This window comes from Hyaena hyaena, unplaced genomic scaffold (genome assembly GCF_003009895.1).
Source record: "Hyaena hyaena isolate Hyena2069 unplaced genomic scaffold, ASM300989v1 scaffold_79, whole genome shotgun sequence".
NCBI classification, from domain to species: Eukaryota; Metazoa; Chordata; class Mammalia; order Carnivora; family Hyaenidae; genus Hyaena; species Hyaena hyaena.
In genome coordinates this window covers 1,803,324-1,824,019 of record NW_024080711.1, presented here as the reverse complement: position 1 = coordinate 1,824,019, position 20,696 = coordinate 1,803,324, and the positions used below count along the sequence as shown (strand labels likewise).

The following is a 20,696-nucleotide window of genomic DNA, read 5'->3' as shown; positions in this document are numbered from 1 at the left end:
ATGTATTTCCAGTGACTGCTGATATATAATGGGGAATCATCTGTAAAATAGGTGTGAGGTTTTTAAAATTTTTCCACCATCTGCTGATTCCAGGGAATTCCTCATGAGGGCATAAATGTGGGTTGAGAGAAGGCAGTGTAATAGGAGTAGGTGGCTGTAGAAATCTGAGTCACCTAATCACCTGAAGGTAATATTTGTACCTTTAGGACATTCTACAGACACATCTTACATATCACTTCCACTCAGTGACAGTGTGGCTGCACTTTCCTGATGTTATGGATCAGGTAGATTTTGGTGGATCAAATGACACAGTTAATTTATGCTGGGCAGTTTGGGTCATGTGGTCATCAGGTATCCAAGGCCAGGAGTCCTGTCTCCGCAAGAGAGGCTTTCAAGGGGAAAACTCAACAGCTATTTCTCAGAGGGAGAAAATTAGCCAGAAGAGTCTGGTTTTGTTCCCAAATGCTAGTGTTCTAAGTTGTAGTTCTTTTTTTTTTTTTTTTTTAATTTTTTTAATGTTTTATTTCTGGGAGAGAGAGACAGTGTGAGCAGGGGAGGGTCAGAGAGAGAGAGGGAGACACAGAATCTGAAACAGGCTTCATGCTCTGAGCTGTCAGCACAGAGCCCAATGCGGGGCTCGAACTGACGAACAGTGAGATCATGACCTGAGCTGAAGTCGATGCTTAACCGACTGAGCCACCCAGGCGCCCCTTAAGTTGTAGTTCTTAAATAGGGCCTGCCCTTGGGTTGTTACACCATTCCTTCTTGTACATGGGAGTTGGGCTACAGCAACTTGGGGATCACGGGCAGGTTCACTGGGAATGGAGGACACAGAGTTCTACATATCAATGCACATATCTTTTTAAAATTTTTTATTTTTTAAAAATTTTATAACATTTTTTGTTTGTTTTTGAGAGAGAGAGAGAGAGACAGCTTGAGCAGGGAAGGGTCAGAGAGAGAGGGAGACACAGAATCCGAAGCAGGCTCCAGGCTCTGAGCTGCTGTCAGCACAGAGCCTGACACGGGGCTCCAAACCATGAACCGTGAGATCATGACCTGAGCTGAAGTCAGACGCCCAACCAACTGAGCCACCCAGGCGCCCCGCACATATCTTTTTTTTTTTTAAAGTTTTCTTAGTTGAACCATATTCCTCTTTGGTTGACCCTTTTCTAGGATTGATCATAGAAAGGTACTGAGTATATTTTAACTCACCTTCCCCCAATAGGAATCGTTGTCTTATTTACTTATCACACACCACCACCCCCAAATTTGGAAAATACCAGGTTGCTCTTTAGTTGCTTTTTCATGCTTCTAAGGAGTTTGCTGGACATTTCTTTCTTCTTTTTTTTTAATTGAGCAAGTGTATTATGAAACAAAGCACAGAAAGACACCCCCCTCCCCCCTTCCAAATCAAGCATAAATTACCACAAGGCTAAAGCATTTGTAATGACCACCCATGTCAGGAAAAAGAAATCTGCCCCCCCCACCCCCCCACTCCAGGAGCCTCTTCGACATGCCTGTTTTCAATTATAGTCTTCCTTCATTCCTTCATTAGTGACCATTATTCAGACTTTTACAGTAGTCACCCAAATGTGTATCCCAGAAAATACTTTTTAAAATAGTCAATCATTTAAAAAAATTGATGCACCTTTCTTTTAATATAGAGTCCTGCTTCATCTTTTTCTTTTCTGTATAGTTTATCCGTGGATGAATTGGCCTTCTGACTTTAGCCAAGTTGCTCATAGTATTGATTTTGCTAATTGTATATAGCATATAGCATAGTATGCATAGTATGGATTTTGCTGATCCTCAGTCATCTGTATTTCCTGCAATGTGGTAGCAGGATTTCAAGGTTTGGTTAGATACAGATACAATTTTGGGGGGCGCAAATTTAAAGGAGTGTTCAGGAAGTGTGTAATATCTGTCTGATCCTCTATTTTGTAAAGTTAACAATTGTTGATGCTCAATGCTTAGAATTACTTATGTGTTGGGGTGATAAAGTGGTGATATTCTAGTTTAGACTATTTTTTAAAATTTATCTGGTGAAGTACTTTTAGAAAGAATTGTTTCCCTTCCTCTATTTTTTGGTCACTCAGTGGTATAGTTTATGTAATAGGAGAGACAAGAAAAATGTTTGGTTCTTCTTCATCAGGTTTCAAAATGATGAATTTGTTCCCTTTCATCTTCCAAAGGTATATATACGTGTGTGGCCTTGTGGGTATAAGCATATAATGGGTCTCATTTAGTTAATATTATCATTTTGCAAGCTCAAAGCCCAGTGGCAGCCTTTTAAAGTTGGCTCCTGTTTACTTTTCCTGTCCCTGTGGATATGGAACTCCATGGATCAGAAATTCAAGAACTATTTCTCTAGATCAGCCTTTTCTTCATTCATTTATGGCCTCAACTGACCGGGGAATAGTGTCTGAAGAACAGGGCACACCCTTTATAGAAAGAGAATATGTACTTTCTGTTTACAAATATTCTAGGCTTTGTGTTTAGAGGCGAGAGCACTGGCTTCCTGTGGGGCCATTCTCTCTGGAAATGAGATTGCTTTGCTGGAAAGATTTGATATTAATAGTTTTCTCTACAATGGTGTATTCTTCTATGAGGTATGTGTCCTTGTTTAGTCAAATATCTGGTATAAAATTGAAAATGGTCGAAACAGTGTCTTTACAATTTTTCCCCCTAAAATTCTGTATGTAATCCAATAAATATCCATGAATTAACCTTTGGGGAAAAATATAATTAATCTTATTAAATGTGAGATTGCCTCAGGCTTTTTTGTGTGTGAGGTAGAAGAACTTGCATTAAAATTAGCTTTGCCTTCAAAATGTAATTTCCGATCTTCAAAGGAAATTTACCACATCCCTCCCCTGTTGGTAACCTGCTTTTCCTTTAGCTCAAGTGCTGTGCTGTCTCTTTTCTTCTTCTCCAGCTTGGATAACTCTGAACATTTTAACTCTCTCATTTCTGTTTCTGTGTCAGTGGCTTTCTGGCAACAGGGCTGCAAAAACCTGACAGAAGTACTACTTGACCTAGCACACAAAAACAGAACCACCCACTGTAAGGAATAAAGGTAGTTTTGAGAAGCTTCTGACATCAGCGTCTGTGATAGTTTTCTTTTGGTTTAGATCATTCCTATTTTCAGACTGGCTAATACAGATTTACACTTATGGGTGTTTTATTGTAGAAGACGGTTCTACAAAAGATTCTCAGGCTTTAAGGCTTTAGCTTGACGTTCAAGGCCCTCCACAGTCCTTCTCAAAAATGCTTGATGACGCTCTGTTGCCTATTGGACTGAGTATACACTTTTCACTGTGGTTCCAATTTGCCTCTCCTGGTTTATCTCCTCTTTTTCCCATGGATACCTCTTCAGATCAGCAACATTAGATTGCTTCAGTTTCCCTGGTAAACCCTCATGTTTCCTACATTGGCCTTTGCTCATGTAATTCTTTCCATTTGGAATGACCTTCCCTACCATCTCCATGAACAGAAATACTATTAAAGTTTTAAGACCAATGTGAAATGCCCCCTCCTTCATGAATTCCTTCCTGATCCCTCCAAAGAAATGACCTTATCCTACCTTTGAACTTCCAGGCAATTTGTTGATGGCAGTTGCTTTGTATTATTTTGTTCCATAGTTAAATGAACATTGTTGTCGCCAACATTTATGTGTCTAATAGACCTACTCCTGGAAAATAAATACATGCATATATCCAGATGTTCCTGAGATAGGTCCAGATTTCCTGGGACAGCCCCAGTATCTGCACTGTCCTAGCACCCTTCCTGGTTAGCAGCCTCTTTCACTCTGAAAAGTATCTTCATTTGAGCAGTAAATTAAGCAGTCATTCTTGGAATACATAACTGGAGGATTGGGCTGCATCATACTCATGTTTGAATCTTGGACATTTATCAGGAGGGGTTGTATAAGGACAAAGAAGGCAGAATGCCTTGTGCAGGGGCCGCTGTGCTGAGGCCATCAGGAAATGTTCAAGAGGTTAGTTTGATTCCTCCAGGGCTGGTCCTCCTCCAGGCACTGCCCAGAAACTGTTGCTTTTCCATCAGAAAGCTGGGCTCCCTGAGGGCTTAAGAAACAATCGCTCCCAACATGAAGGCTGTGGGCATTGTTTCCCCGCTCAGGTCAGTGCAGTGAGAGCTTCAAAGGAGAATATTTGGGCGTTGTGTGGAATAGTTAGTGCACATGTGAAAGGGCCTTTATTTCCTTATTATTTATTTATTTTTCATTCTTTTTTATTTTTAAAACCAACTGACAGAAAAGTTGACAGACTAGTACATAGTCACGATCTCATTTTGCTACGTGTGCTTTCTCTTTCTGGCTTGTTCCATCTACACACACATTGGATTACGTTTGTGTTTAAGCAAGACTTTTCTATAAGTGTGCACATTCTTTTCTGACTCCCTTGAATATAGGTTGAGAACATCATGCTACTTCACCCCTAAATACTTCTCCCGAGAATAGGGTCATTATTCTACATAACCACAATATCATGATTATACCCAAGACAATTCACAGTAATTCCTAAACCACCTAATACACAGTCCCTATTGAAGTGTTCTTAAGCAGGTTTTGGATCCAGAAGCTGTTTGATCCATGGCCTCTTCCACCTCTTTTAATTGTGCATAGTCTCTCTGCCTGGGTGTTTGTATGTGTGTGCACATGTGTACCCACAAGCGACACATACAGTTAACATGCATTGTTTGAAATTCTACTCCCTCTCCCCTTCAGAGAATGTTGCTTTTACCCACCAAGTTTTTTCTTCCTCCCTGATTCTCTAAAGATAGTTCCACCTTTGCCAGATCTAATCCCTGCTTTTTTTTTCTAAATCTGAATATTTATGTCTTTATTTTTTTTAATTCTTTTTTTTCACAAATAGTTTATTGTCAAATTAGTTTCCACATAACACCCAGTGCTCATCCCCACGAGTGCCCTCCTCCATGCCCATCCCCCCTCCCCTCTACATCCATCAGTTCTCAGTTTGTGCTCCCTGCTTTTTATAATGGAGGGGTGAACAATCTGAGATGAGTTAATGGGTTGGAGTAAAGGACAGGTTGGAGGAGAGGTGGGGACTTTGGAAGTTGGTTCTGAGGCTTTAGGAAGGCCAAGCTTCCTCCTTAGAGCCCACCCAACCCAGTAGCTTGAAGATGTGGGGACTTGGAGGGGAGTGGAAGGAGCTTTTGCAAAGTAAGTGAAGCTGGCAATATAATGAATTGGTCTAAAAATTTTTATTGTGTGCTAGACACTGTGGAAGCCTCTGGGGGTAAACTTTGGACCTGAACTGTCTCTACTTTATAGTGGTCAGTGACCGTGGAGGGTGATGGGCTTGGAATTAATAACCACAATAATAAACGTATAGCCATTGGTTGTGGTTAAGGGCAATAAGGGAAAGGAATAGTAGGCTGCATAGTATGCAGCAGAAGAACCAGATTTGTTTTTTTTTTTTTTTTTGAGAGGTCAAGGAAAGGGGAAGAGGTCTCTCAGAGGAAAACACACTGACCATGAGAACCAAAGAATGAGTTCTTGTTAGGTGAGTGGAGAGTGGTTAGGAAAGGGCTTCAACATGTACAAATGGCTGCCTGGAGGAGGGAGGCAGACCCTCCCGAAGGCTGGGACAGTTGGATCTGAGCATTGGAGAAGGAGGGTCGTTTCAGGTGATGAGAGAAGTAGGGGATGGAGCCCAGGGAGGAGTTTTTATCTCCAAAGAAGCAGAATTGTTAGATGTATCCTTTTGGAGGTGGGGTTGGGAGGGGCTGGTTGGCTAGGACACAGACACCTGGATATCACAATCAGTGGAAAATTAAACAGTGTGACCAGGCTGGAGCATGGGGTGTATGCTGAAGTTTAAATTCTTCCTGTAAGTAACCCATGGAAGAGTGGGTATGAACAGGGGAATGATATGTCAAATGTGTATTTGAAGATGATAAATGTCAAGGATGGATGAATTCATTGATGACATAAAAGGCTAAGAGTCTTTGACATTGTCTGGTAGATAGAGGGTGAAGGCTTGATTTAGGCAGTGACAGTGGGGACAGAGAATAGGAGACCGAGACACTCCAGAGATGCAATCTATAGAACCTGGTTATCGATGAGAGGAGTAGTAAATGAAGTTCAGGGTTCTGGCTTGTGTGATGAATGGAAAGGGATAGCAAGAGAGGGACCAATTTGGGCCATAGATGATGAGTTATATTTATCCCTGACAAGTGCTAAGTGCTTGTGGGAGATCTAGCCTGATGTCACCTGAGTAACTGGTTAGCTAGTGTTTTCTGACATTGATGAAACTCTCCTTGGATATATTTTTTTAATGTTTTATTTATTTCTAGGAGAGAGAGAGAGAGAGAGAAACAACGTGAGCAGGGGAGGGTCAGAGAGAGAGGGAGTCACAGACTCTGAAACAGGCTCCAGGCTCTGAGCTGGCAGTCAGCACAGAGCCCGACGCGGGGCTCGAACCCACGAACCGCGAGATCATGACCTAAGCGAAAGTCGGACGCTTAACCGACTAAGCCACCCAGGCGCCCCTGGATATTTTTGATATGTTAACATGGCTTTTATTGAGAGAGTTGGAAGCATGCAAACTATTATAAAGGAGTACTTGCATTTTACAACTGACAAGATTGCTTTATTCTGAATGGCTCATGACAGACTTATTTTTTGTATTTGAGAGACATTTGACTTTGTCACAGTTTTGAAAATATGTTATTTTTGGTATGTTTAGATGGTGGGTTTTCAAAAACAGTTAAATATTACAACGAGGTTTGCTGCGTTTTGGGTTTTTTCCCCATTCAGTTTCCCATTAAATATACAAGTCTAACATCTGGCACTCTTCTTTTTAAGGACGCTGGAAAAAAAAGCTGTAAGGATTAGACTTAGCACTTGACAAATCATCCAACTGTAATATTTTCATCTAGAGTTGAGTCTGAAGCTGACTGAAATGACCATGTCAGGAACGGCACTGTGTAATGTTACAGAGGAGCCACTTAGGAGAATTCCTAATATGGTCGGGGCATTCTTGAGATGCATGGAATAACCCATTTGTATGGTATCATCTGCGCTGGGAATGCAGCTATAACGTGTCAAGTGACAGGCTCCACAGAGCACTTCTTTTCTGTTATTTGTCAGCCTACAGCCCGTTGGCTGATAATGGCAGTTCCTCTTACATTGCTTCATTTTTCAACAGCAGATCCTTGGACTCTGAACTGGAAAGTCCCTTTTCCAGCTTGAAAGTTATATATCCTTAGAGTTGGAGAGGACCCCAATAATTCTCTAAATCTGAACCCCTGGCATTTTTGCACATGAGAAAAACGAGACACAGAGAGGTGAAGCAATTTGGCCACAATCCATCAGATAATTATTGAACCCCCCAGCCCACCTTGACTCCTCCTTCCAAATGGGCAGAATGGCAGCCTCTATCCTGCTTTTAGTTTATTTGCCAGAAGTTAGTCTTTTTACACATCATGAAGCCATTTGGAAATAACCTAACTCCTTTGAAAGAAGAAAAGACGTGTTTTACTCAGAACACGTATTTTTGTGTGTGTTTTTTTCCAAATGGGTTTTCATTCTAACCCAGCGTGACTCCCCGCTATTCTGAGAGAGCTTTCATGGCCCTGCGTGACATCTCTCTAATGGCCGGCGCTGCCCAGCTGGGCATCTGCAGAACGGTGTCAGCCAAACCCCGTGCACTTGGGAGCATGACATTGCCTTGACGCTCAGGAAAGGCTAGATGCTAGAAACTGGCCAACACCTTTGTCTGAGTCCTTAAAACAGGTGATACCAGGAACTTCTCTACAAGCAACCATTTATCAAAATGAGACTTTTGAAAGGATCCTTGGTTTCTGAAATTAAAAATCTCACACTTGTGTCCTAGGACTGAGCGCCCCTGGGACTCCCGGGGCCTGTAGACTTCGCCGCTGCTGGAGGGTGGTGTGCGGTAGGCCAGGTGGCACCTGGAGCCCGGCCCAGCCAGGGAAAGCAGGGGAGATTTGAAAATGAATTGTGAGTGAGAAGAGGGAAAGAACTCATTGGGTGCTTACCATTTACTGTCTCAGCTTATGGGGAAACGATTTGGAAGCGCTGTGCTCAGGAACTGATGTCTGCTCAGTCCCCCCCACCTCCCCACCCGCCCCGGCAAAATACTCTGGTCCAGGTATGGGGTTGGGGGCCGGAGCAGGTGGTAAGCATTGCTCTGACTCTTGTCTGTGCTCTGAGACTAAGGGCTGGGGTTTAGAAAGCCAAAACCCATTTCTCTGCTCCTGCTGGGACATCTCATCCGTGAGGCAGCGGACACTACAGAATCCTCCTTCCAGAGAAGGGGAGGGTCTCAGGGGCCAAGACGAGGGGGAAGAACATCAGTTACTAGCTCTGAACAGAATCCCACTGCATTTGTAAGAGCTCAGTTAAAGGAAAGCAGGGACCGCTTAGTGTGATGTTCTTAATACGAGCTGTTTCCAAGAGCAGCAAATGAGTGCTGTGATCTGGGCTAAGCACATAGAATAATGAAAAAAAAAAATCCACCCTGGTGGATTATCCTCAAATCTTTGAGGTAAACAGAATCTTTTTTCTTGCTGTTGTAAAGCTTAATTCTGTACCGAAATGGTGATAGAATATTAGAATTTCGTGGGAACTCAGAGATGATATGTGCTAGGTATTCTCGGTCATCCCAGATCTATTCTTCCCCCTTCTCAACATTGATTTGAGCCTTGGGACACTGATCTCCATGGATCACATCAACGGACTTACCTGCCCTCTGGCTTCTCTTTGGTATTTGGCCAATAGGAGGTTTCCACTTTATCCCTTGGCAGTTTCCTTAACCCTGTCCATGCCTTGTAAATAATCCCCTTGGTTAAAACTCCCATTTGAGTGTGTAATCTCTTTCCTGCTGGGACCCTGAATATGACCATTTTACAGAAGAGGAAACTGGGGCACAGAGAGGCCCACTGGCTTATTTTGTGGTGTCTCTTTTTTCCTTCTTTTCTCTCTCATTGTTGAGCATTCACAAATTGAGACCCCAAGACCCTGGAATGCTGGACGGGGGATGAGGAAACCTCCAGCACTCTAGTCTGCTCTGCTCAAATGCGATGGCACATTTCTAAGAATTTTCATTTAACTTAAAAATGGTATTTTACGCGGTATATGCATACAACAGAGTAGTATTCAGCCTTAAAAAAGGAGGAAATCCTGTCATTTGCGACAACATGGACCTGAGGACATTATGTGAAATAAAATTAGCTAGTCTTGCATGATTCCACTTAGAAGTAGTGTCTAAAGTAGTCACACTCACAGAGCAGAAGGTAGTGTGATGGTTGCCAGTGGTTGGGGAGATGGAAAAGGAAAGTTGCTGTTCAGTGGATATAAGTTTCAGTTATGCTAAGTGGACAGCTTCTAGAGGTCTCCTGCCACAAGACAGTGCCTGCAGTTAACCGCACTGTATTATACAGTGACGACGTTGGTAAGTGGGCAGATCTCTTTCTTTAAAATCATAGAATAAGAAAATAGAATAGAAAAATCACAGAGTAAGAAGGGGAAAAAAGTATTTTAATAGGTTAAAAAGTTAAAGGTTGAAAGTAGTTAGGGAGAGGGCACACCTCAGGGAGGACTCTGTCCATGTGGGCACGGCTGGAGTAGTGGAAAGTCAGGAACACTCATTTCCATATTTCTGATCATGCTTGTGTGTGTGTGTGTGTGTGTGTGTGTGTGTGTGTGTGTGTGTGTGTTAGAGTGAGAGGGAGAGAGAGAGAGAGAATTTGCATTCTTCCTTTTATTGACTTTTAGTCCTTTTATTTATTTGCATTCTTGCTTTATTGACTTTCCTAAGTTCTCTGAAGAGTCTTTTTTAACCTCTCATGTTTCATTGCTTCTAAGATGAGTTTTATTTTTCTCACATCTTGATACTCTGATACCAGAAGGTGTCTACAGCCAAATGCATCTGTTGTTGCAATTAGTCTGGTGGTAGTTGTGCTGCAGTTGCATTGCCTGGGCACGTGTGAACTTGGTGTTTCTGGTAGCAGGACACAACAACTGAAACCCATCATCGTCGCAGTCAGGGATCCATTTGATGACCATCTGAGAAAGGAATGTAAGTCCTAGGTGTTGACTGAAATCTTCTGGCATCTATTAGTAAGATTTCCTTGCCCACACCAACACTTGTGGCAAAGCATCAGAAGCTCAGATGAAGATCCCAAATACAATACTGGAGCACTCTTTTAAGACATGCTGCATTTCTGGGGTGCCTGGGTGGCTCAGTTGGCTAAGCGTCTGACTCTTGATTTCTGCTCAGGTCATAATCTCATGGTTCATGAGTTCAAGCCCCATGTGGGTCTCTTTGTTGACAGAGCCGGGCCTGCTTGGGATTCTCTCTCTCCCTTTCTCTCTCTGCCCCTTTCCCACATGCATGTGCATGCTTTCTCTCTCTCTCTTTATCAAAATAAATAAACAACAACAACAAAAAGAAATGCTGCATTACTAAGCCCTTGGTGGCATAGAGGACAATATTGTGTGGGAAAACACACTCATTGGATATTATGTCAACTGTCATTTGAAGAGTGGCTTCTGAATGTGAATACCTAAACCAAAGTAAATTTGCATACCTAACCAATTTATTTCACTTTCATGTTCATATTCTCCTTTTTGATGGATATAATAAAACTCAGGCCTTACATAAGTCTAATAGAGCTCTCTTTCAATAAGTATAAAAGTTCTTAATCTTAGAAACATTTAATTTGCAGCCATTTTTTCTTTCTTATTGTTCTATAAAACAGCATTGTCTCATATAATCAGTGAGCCTTAACAATTGAGGATACGTGGTAGTGAAGGAGGAAGTCTGTTAAATTAGCAGCATGCATCAAAAGATGAGTTAGAAAGCTCAGGAGTGAGGAGTGAGTTTAGAAATTCTCTTATTCTCTACCTATTTATTAAATTTTTACTGTGAGACCAGTGCTAGGCAAGGCATAAGGATATAGCTGTAGACAAAATAACCAGGATCCCTGGGCTCACAGGGAAGACGAGATATACTGAATAAGTAGCTGCATGCATGATGTTAGAGAAAAGTGTGGACTTCTTTGGGAGAGTAAATAGAGGAACTTAAGATGGTCAAGGGGAGCAGATGGCCTGGCTGAGGAAGTGACACTTGAGTGAAGAATGGAAGGACCAGCAGGAGTCAGTCAGGTGGAGGTGAGTGGGGAAGGGGGAAGGAGTGGGGAAGGGAGAGCAGTGTATATAAAAGCGGCGAGGTGACAATGAAGGAGAAGCTGAGGGAAGCCTAGAGTAGCTAGAGCAGACAGTGGTACAGAGATGAGAAACAAAGCTAGAGAAGTAGGTGGGGTGCAGATGATGAAGGGCCTTTAGAAGGCAAGGAGGTCAGCCTTTATCCCAGGAGTAAGAGGAAGTTGTGGAAGGAGTTTCAAGAGAGGTGTAGTGTGTCATGCTCAAATTTTAGAATTGTCATTCAGGCTGCTGTGCAGAAGTGGAGTGCTGTAGGTCAAGGGCAGATGAAAAGAGTATGATATTTGTAGCAACATGGATGGAACTAGAGGGTGTTATGCTGAGCGAAATAAGTCAGGCAGAGAAGGATAGATACCATATGTTTGCACATATAGGTAGATTAGGAGGAACTTAACGGAGGACCATGAGGAAGAAGAAGGGGAAAAATAGTTGGGGAGAGAGAGGGAGGCAAACCATGAGAGACTCTTGAATGCTGAGAACAAACTGAGGGCTGATGGGGGTGGAGGAGAGGGGAAGGGGGGTGATGCACATGAGGGAGGGCACTTGTTGGGATGAGCACTGGGTGTTATATGAAAACCAACTTGACAATAAACTATTTAAGGAAAAAAAAAAAAAAAGAAAAGAGTATGATAGTAGTCATCCTCACTTGATTAGAGGGAAGGAAGCCGGGATAGGCAGAAGTCCAAATAATGCAGGGGAATCCTGGAGCGAGTGATGCTTCCCATCATTGGTTGCATTCCTCAGATATTATATCCTTAATTTCTGATAACCTAAGACAATAACTTTGTTTGTTTTTGACAGAGTGACTTCTTCTGACTTGAGCCTACAGTGTGCTTTGAGAAATCTGCCACCAGGTAAATACATAATAAGATTTTTCAGATTTATAAGCCATACTTTTCTCCCAAGACTCCCTAAGACCTAAATCCAACATCTTATTTGAGCCTTGCCATAGCCCTGTGAGTTAGGTGCTGCTTTATTTCCGTCTTGCACACGAGGGAATTAAGGCACAGAGAGACTAGATAACTTTATCAACATGCACAAAGATGTTCATCACAGCATAAATTACAATAGCCAAATAAAGAGAAAATAATCTAAACATTCAACAGTTAAGTTGTATCAAATCAATTATGATATATAATTTGATGGTGTTACTTTAATATTCTTTATCAGAGTAAGAAGTTTCTTTCCTATTCCTAGTTTGTTCAAAGTAAATTATTTCACCTGCATGTTGAATTTTATTAAATGCTTTTCTAATCTACTGAGGTGATCAAATGATTTTTATCCCTTGATAAAAGTTTTGTTCATGGTAATTTACATTAATTGATTGTCTAATGTTAAGCTCGCTTGCATTGCTAAGATAAAACCAAACTTGGTCATGGTGCATTATCCTTTCTATACTCAGCAAGATGTAGTTTGCTAAATTTTAGTCCTGAGATTGGCTAAAATTGTCCTGTCTAGTATTTTCCTTCTCAGGAATGGTTTTCAAAATATTAGAATTACTGGTTTCTTGAAGATGTGATGAAACTTGACAGTGAAACAGTTTGGGCCTGTTGTTTTCTTCGAGGGAAGAGTTTTTACCCTCTGTTTTAACTTCTGATTTATTTAGGCTTTCTATTTCTTCCTGAGTCAGTTTTGGGAAATTTTGGTTTTGGCCTTATATACACATTTCTCTTGGCTTTGTATGCAGTAGGGGAATTTCTTGGTCTTGGGGTAGGTGTATGTTTCGCTTTAGCAGACACTATCAAGGAGTTTTCCAAAAGGGTTGCATAAGTTTAAAAATTTAACTGCCAGCCAGAGGTGTGTGATAGTTCTGATTTTCCATTTTTTTTTTTCCAATACAGTGTATTTTCTGTTTTTGTTTGATTTTTTAAAAAAGATTTAAGCTCTGCTGGGAGGTGTGTAATATCAGTTTGTAGTTTTAATTTGCATTTCCCTGTCGACTAATGAAGTTGGGTACATTTTCATATATTAATTGACCCTTTGTATATCTTGTTTATGAAAATCCATTTCAAATGTTAAAGAAAACTGAGGTGCCTATTCAAGTCTTTAGAAAACAAAATTGGGTTGTCTTATTGAATTGTCTTTCTTACTGAATTGTAGACATTTTTAATAATATGTATTCTGGATGTGAGCCTTTGCCAGGTTATATATGTTGTAAATATCTCCTCTTTTTCCTGTGATTTGTCTTCTAGTTTTTAATTAACAGAAATTCTTTTAAAATGATATAAATTATTAATTTTTTTCTTTTGTGGTTGGCACTACTGTGTTCTATTTAAGAAATATTGGCCTTATTCCAAGATCAGAAAGATGTTTTCTGTTTTCTTCTGAAAGCTGTATGATTTTACTTTTACATTTTGATTTATAATACATTTGAAATGGATTTTATTGCATATGATATGAAGTAGAGGGTTAAGATTAATTTTTTCTATGTGGATACGCACTTGACCGAGCACCATCCTTTTGCTGTAGTGCTATATATATGTTTTTAAGTTGAGAAGCTTTTTTAAAAAATGGATATTTATTTATTTATTCATTCATTTATTTATTTATGATACAATTTATTGTCAAGTTAGCTATCTATAGTATTATTTATCTATTTATTTTGGTTAGACTTACTGAGGTATAATTACTACCCCATAAAATTCACTGTCTGGAAATTTATGGCTTAATACATTTCAACAAATGTACACAACCATGTAACCACCACCACAGCCACGATGCAGAGTATATCCAACATCTGAACATCTGTTCCTCCATGCTCTCCCTATCTGCAGCCCTTGACAACTGCTGATCTGATTTCTGCTCCAGAGGTTTTCTTTTCTCATAAGATATAAATGAAGTTGTTGAATATGTAAACTTTCATTTCATACTTCCTTCATGTAGCATAAAGTTTCTGAGATTCATGCATCTTTTTCCTGTATCAGTACTTTGTTCTTTTTTATCACGGAGTAGAATTCCACTGTGATGTACCACAATGTGTTTATCCATTTGCCAACTGATGAGCACTTGAGTTATAAGTTGTTTTTGGCTATATTAATAGAGCTATTATAATAGCTAATTAATAGGTCTTTGTACAGATTTATATTTTCATTTTTCTTGGGTAAATTACTAAGAGTAGGATTATTGGATCATGTGTTAAGTTCAGCAATTGTATGCTTAATATTATTTAAGAAAAATCCCTCTGGCTGTTTCGAAAGCATGCCATTTTGCATTCCAGGTAGCAGTGCAGGAAAGTTTTAGTTGTTCCACAGCCTCTCAGCACTTAGATAAGTCTTTTTTATTTAGCAATTTGAGTTCGAATACAGTGGTGCCTTATTGTAGCTTTAATTCTCACTTCCCTAGTGATTCATAATGTTGAACACCTTTTCATGTGTTTCTTTGGTGTCTTTATATCTTCTTTGGTGAAATGTCTGTTCAAGTCATTCCCCCATTTTTAAACTTACATTATCTGTCTTTCTGTTATTGGCCTATAGTTGAATATATTGGGGATACAAGCTCTTTATTAAACATGTACTTTAGAAAAATCAGAAGTTTTTAATTTTCATGAAGTTCAACTTAACCAAAATTTTTTCTCTTATGGGTGTCAGAATTCTAAAACCAAGAATACAATATGTTCTTGTTTTTTTTTTCCTAGAAATTGTATAGTTTTAAGCTTTACATTTAGTTATCTGACACATTTGGAGGTAATTTTTGTATCTGGTGTGAGGTAAATGTCAAGGTTTAGTTTTTTATATGGACATCTAAATTTTCCGGCACTGTATGTTTAAAAAGCCATCCTGTTTCGTTTTTAATTACCTTGGCACTTTTTGTTCTCTCCTCCTCTTCTGATACTCTAATTATATGAATATCAGACTATTTGATATTGTTCTATAGTTCTTGGATACTTAAAAAAAATTCTCCTTTCTCTTTGGATAATTTTTATTGACTAATCTTTAAGCTTACAGACTCTCTTCTTTAAATGTATCCTATCTCTTCATCAGCCTATCAAAGGAAATGTTTACTTCTGATATACATTTTTATTTCTAGAATTTCTGTTTCCTACAGTTCGCATGATTTTTTCCATCTTTTCCTGCATTTTATTCTTCTCCTTGAGCACCTTTTACATATTAATCATGGCTATTTTAAAATCTCTGTCTGAGTGTTCCAATATGTGAGTCATAGCTGTCTAGTTCTATTAGTTGCTTTATCTTGACAATGGGTTGTTTTTCCTTACTTCTTAAAATATGTCATAATTTTGGTTTAATGTTGTACACCTTTTCTTTCGTAAGGTCATTGAGTGAGGGTTTGGGTAATCTTGTCAACAGATGATGAAATCCGTTGTTAGTAGGGAGTTGGGTGGCTTTGGGCTCCTGGTGGCTGTAGTTACCTTCAGCCCAACAGACTCCAGCCGTGTCCAGTGGTGGACTGCAGTTACCTTATGCTTCGTGTGGCCTGGTGTGCCACAGGGTCTTCCTACTGCCTATGCTCTGTCCTTAGCTTTCAGCAGTCGGGTCACACCTGCTCCCCCGAGGGGCTCTGTCTCCATGTCGGTGCTCAGTTTGCTCAGTGCCCAGTGTAATGTGGTGGCGTTGGTATGAGGTTGTCAGTTTTCCTGGTCCAGCCTCCGTCTTGGGCAGGCCATGTGTGTCTATACTTTGGGACCTGGGCTTTGTCCTAGTCCCAGCTCCTCTTCATGGCATCCGATCTCTGCCTTGTGTCTGTGGGTGTCTTGGTGGGAGAGGGCACCCTGCCCCTCCCTGCGTGGTAGCAGATGTCTTTGCGTCAGTACTAGATTCTGGGCCTGAGAGTTTGTTGTCCTTCCATCAGGGTAGACAGCTTTTGCTTCTGCTCTTCTCAAGAATCAGTGGATCTTTGCTTGGATCTTGGGAGTGGGAAGGTTTTCTGTTCCTCTCCCAGTGGTTGAAAGCTCTTGCTGAAAGTGGAACAAAGTTGTGCGAAGTGGATGGGTTTCTTGCCTGCGCCCAATAAAGAATCGCTCTTCAGTCTCAGACCCTCCCCTTAATCCTTCTCGTGAGTACCCACTGGAAACCTCTGGGAAAAGAAGCTTGAGAGAGGCTCCCAAAGTTTCCATGCTGTCATGCTAGCACATACTTGCCCTTCAGGATTCATTAACATCTTAGCTGTTTTCTTCTTTCCCTGTCTTTATGATGGCTATTTCTTCCTACAGCACTCTGTCGAAGGTGACAGTTTGTGTGTCCCATCTCTCCTTGGAGCTCCATGTCATTCTTTAAATTAGTTCACCTGGTTGCCTCGTAATCCTAGCTCTCTCACTGGCTCGACACAAGTTGTGATTTTGTGGAATTATGCAGCTTTTTCTCATTGTTAGGATGGAAGTGGTATTTTTTCTGTGGCTTTCTCTGTCTTCAGTGGATGCAGACCTATGTTGCAGCTTTTTAAGAGCCACTGTTATTAAAGGAAAATTGGGGTTGTAAACAAAAATGCCAGCTAGAAATGGATGAAAGCTGAATCAAAAGAAGGCAATAAAACCACAATCCAAAACTTAATGGGAGCAGTGAGAGGATTTAAAAAATTCTTCTTCTCTTGGGTTGGCTCTACTTGGCATTCTTTGCATTTCCTTCTCAGGAAATAACTGTGTGTGGTGATGGGAATCACACAATAGAATAGCTTGATTCTGTGGGCCGAGGTGAGGGAAGGTGCAAGATTGCTTTTCCCTGCCCTGGTTCCCTTCCTGGTTGAGGAAGAGAGGAGAAAGGGAAGCAAATGAAAAGAAGACAAGAAAGAGAAGCAAGCAGGCATTCTGGAGGTTTGCAGCTTCTCAGGGAAGGGGTAAAGTGCAGTATCTTGAAACATGTCAGATGTCCATGGTGCCAAGGAGAGCTGTATCATAATTCCAGGCAATTCCAGACAAATCTTGATTCCCCAGCTACCTCAGGAACAGTCACATCGACTTGCAGCTTGGATCTGTTTAACCCTTGCTACTCCAGGAGTGGCCCAGGGATCAGTATCACCAGCATCACCTGAGAGCTTGTTAGCAGAATGCAGATCCCATTCAGACCTGATGAATCAGAACCTGCATTTTAACAAGATGGCAAGATCCGGAGGGATTCTTATGCACTTGGATCTTTGAGAAGTGGTGTTTTACATAATCACTGTTTCTTTTCCTTTTTAGCCAACTGTGCTTCTAATAATGAGATTAAAATCCTTCAAAGTCAAAATATTGTGAAGGTAATCCTACTTTAGGAATAAATTGGGACACACTGCACAAAATTAAGGCATTTAAATGCATTGTCTAGTTAAATTATTGGATTTCATTGAACAATAATCATTGATATGCATACTTAATGCCTTTATTTTCAAATTCTTTTTTGAGCGTTGGTCCCTAGTGCTCAAAAACCTTGACTCTGTCTGGTAGCAAGGATTTTTCTGTTGCTTCTTATTATAAAAGTATTTCTTAGACCTATGAGGCCTGACTCATAGGGGCAGTTTGGCCTTCTTCTCCACCTTAGTTTCGGTTTAAGAACCAGGCCTTCCTCTCCACCTTGGTTTCAGTTTAAGAAACAAGTTCCTTTTTTTATTTTTTAATTTTTTTACATTTATTTATTTATTTCTGATAGACAGAGTGAGACAGAGTGCGAGCAGGGGAGGGGCAGAGAGAGGAGACACAGAATCTGAAACAGGCTCCAGGCTCTGAGCTATCAACACAGAGCCCGAAGCGGGGCCCGAACCCATGAACCTGTGAGATCATGACCTGAGCTGAAGTCTGATGCCTAACTGACTGAGCCACCCAGGTGCCCCTAAGAAACAGGTTCCTACATGAAGATTCTCTTGAGGCTTCAAAGCCTGGCCTGAAGAGTTCTAGCAAGGACCCATCCCTCTGTTGAGATCCTTGCCAAGAGCCCTCAGCTTTCCAACTTTGAGTACTTTGTGATGCAGTGATGAGAACGTACTGGCAGAATTCTAGTTTTCCTCATTTCCCTGCATCTTTTAATAAAAGTTAATTTTATATTCATTTCGATTCTCAAGTTGTCCTCTTTCCTTTGATACCATAAAAAAAGCCAGCCATGACCACTGGATTAGAGTGCCTGCTTTCCTTTCATCTTTCCTTTTGCTGTTGTACCCAGGCATGTGGAGGCCTACCTTTCCTCCCCCTTAGTGAGAGACATGAAGTCAAAGAGTTCTGGCAATATTATTAAATTGTTTTAACATATCTTTTTCAACTTGGGACCATCCCATATGTGTTCTCAGCAAGTAGACAGAGAAAAGCCCTTCAGAGAAGCCCAACATCATGCCTCCCAGCTGAGTCAACCCAGGCAAAGAGTTTTCTCAGTTGCCTAAGGCCAGTGAATTTTGCTTTAATGTCAGTGGTCACCCTTAGCTGCAAGGGAGTCTGGGAAATGTCTTTGAGTTAGACATGTTGCTGCTGCAAAAGAAATCGGGGCCGGGTTTCCTATAGGTGAAGAACTAAATGCAGACTTCAGGCATGGAACAAGACATAAGCTTTATTCCCAGTGATGCTGGATTGAGAATGAGTTTAAATTATGTCCAGGGTCAGCTATAATCAGCTCTCCTCTACTTTTGTTGCTGAAATACACTTTCATGGGAAAGAAAAATAAGTACTGCTGAGGCCAGAAGTAGAAGGGAGGGTGCTCAGACCTCCAAGACCTTTTCCTTACTTGGTGTCAGCAACTTGAGAAGTCACTCCCTTCAGGGGGAGTGAAGGGATGCAGGAAGGGGTAGAAATCACTTTCCAGTAGTTTTAAGAAGACAGTTTTATATGCCCAGGAAGAGGTGCTGGGGAGGAGAGAGTGGTGCTCCTCCTAACAGTTGTTATATATGTATGTGTCTGTCACACACTCATACACACAATCTTCTTTTAAAAAATTTTTTTAACGTTTAGTTTTGAGAGAGAGACAGAGACAGAGCATGAGTGGGGGAGGGGCAGAGAGGGAGGGGAGAATCTGAAGCAGGCTCCAGGCTCTGAGCTAGCTGTCAGCACAGAGCCCGATGCGGGGCTCGAACCCACGAACCATGAGATCATGATCTGAGCTGAAGTCAGACAGTTAACTGATGAGGCACCCAGGCTCCCCCCCCCCCCAATCTTATTATATATTATTACATAGTGTGACACAGTTGTGTTATACTTGCTTCTTTATATACTTTTCTCCACTCCTCCTGTTAATGACCTTGTAATATAGATAGTAATCGGCTCTGGGGGGTTGAGAGGGGGGAGAGCTCACATGTACTGAAGTGGTGAATTCCTCACAAAAGAGATGCAGACAGACTGCTTCTATGTTGTAAAGAGTGGGTAGCATTGTTCCAGGTAGGGAAGGGTGATTTCGCTGTGAATACAGCATGGGCTGTAGCCAGTGGACTTCTAAGCTCACTGTAGGATTCTTCATAGGGTCTCCTGCCATCGCCACACAGCAACCCACCAACCGACAAGCTGTGACTGCTCCCCTCACCCATCAGTGTGCAGCGGTCCTTGTTGTCATGCTGATTTGGAAAGCCACCACAAGAAGCCCTGCTCCCTGCACAAGGCTCAGCTCAAGCTTGTGAGCTGACAGCTAATTGTCGCTGCTGATTGCTTTGCTGACAGTGCTTTGTGGCTATTTTGGTTTTTCTCGAGCATTCCTTAATTAGAGGAAATGACATCTTGTGCTGTCCAATCAGCCTCTTGTTGGATGTTATTATATTTGTAGGAGAATCGGGCAACATTTGGGTTTGTTCCTGCCAAGCTGGTATGAGGATCCCGACCTGTGTTGCAGTTGGCTTGGCAAAGCAGCGACCCCCACCCGGCTCTGAGACAGATTGGCCATTGGTGTGAGGGAAGAACATTTTACATTTGCAGTGTGGGCTCAGAGTACTCAAGACTCCATGGGAGCCCCTTTCAGGCAGCAATGTCACGCTGAAACTTTATGCCTCTTAGCGGCTGTTGCCATGATAGGATGCTGACTCTTCTCTTTGTGAGGAGTTATTTCAGGATTCCTTTGGTACTTACCTTTCTGGCTGTCATGGAGAGATGCTTTCACTTTTCCCCGGAGATACACAGATATGATCCCAGGATGGCTGCTATTTGGTGAAGTTTTAGAGGGGGTTTGCCATGTAGTGAGATCTTACTACATTGCTTTAATTAACAGGAAGAAAAAGCTTAAGTTAGAAACTGTTCTGAATTATAAAATACGTTTACAGCTCTTCACAGAATAACTGAAATGCACCAAATAACTTTCACCAGCTGTTTTTTTTAAAGTATCAGTACCTTCTAAAGCTACTTTAGTGAATGTTTTATTTTGGAGTAGCTCTGTTTATTTTCTCATAAACCAAGTGTGAAAGTTTAAAAGAGACGGTTTATCTATCTAATGAGTATGGACCTTTTCCTAAGTTTTTTCAGTTTGGGCATTAACTCCTTTGCAACAAGGCTGATTAAGCCTGCTCGGATGCCCTTGGGCTTAACAAAACAGGATGAGACACAGTTCCTGCCCTCAAAGAACTTACATTCTCATTG

At 41.2% G+C, this 20,696-nt stretch overlaps 1 protein-coding gene across 1 annotated transcript in view; it reads left to right on the top strand.

Moving 5' to 3' along the window:
• Positions 1–20,696, top strand: part of NCALD (neurocalcin delta) — a 391,472-nt gene that overhangs the window by 108,529 nt on the left and 262,247 nt on the right. The window contains exon 2 of the mRNA XM_039233846.1: positions 12,035–12,087. The gene's annotated coding sequence lies outside the window, so the exon portion shown is untranslated. The remainder of the gene's footprint in view (positions 1–12,034; positions 12,088–20,696) is intronic.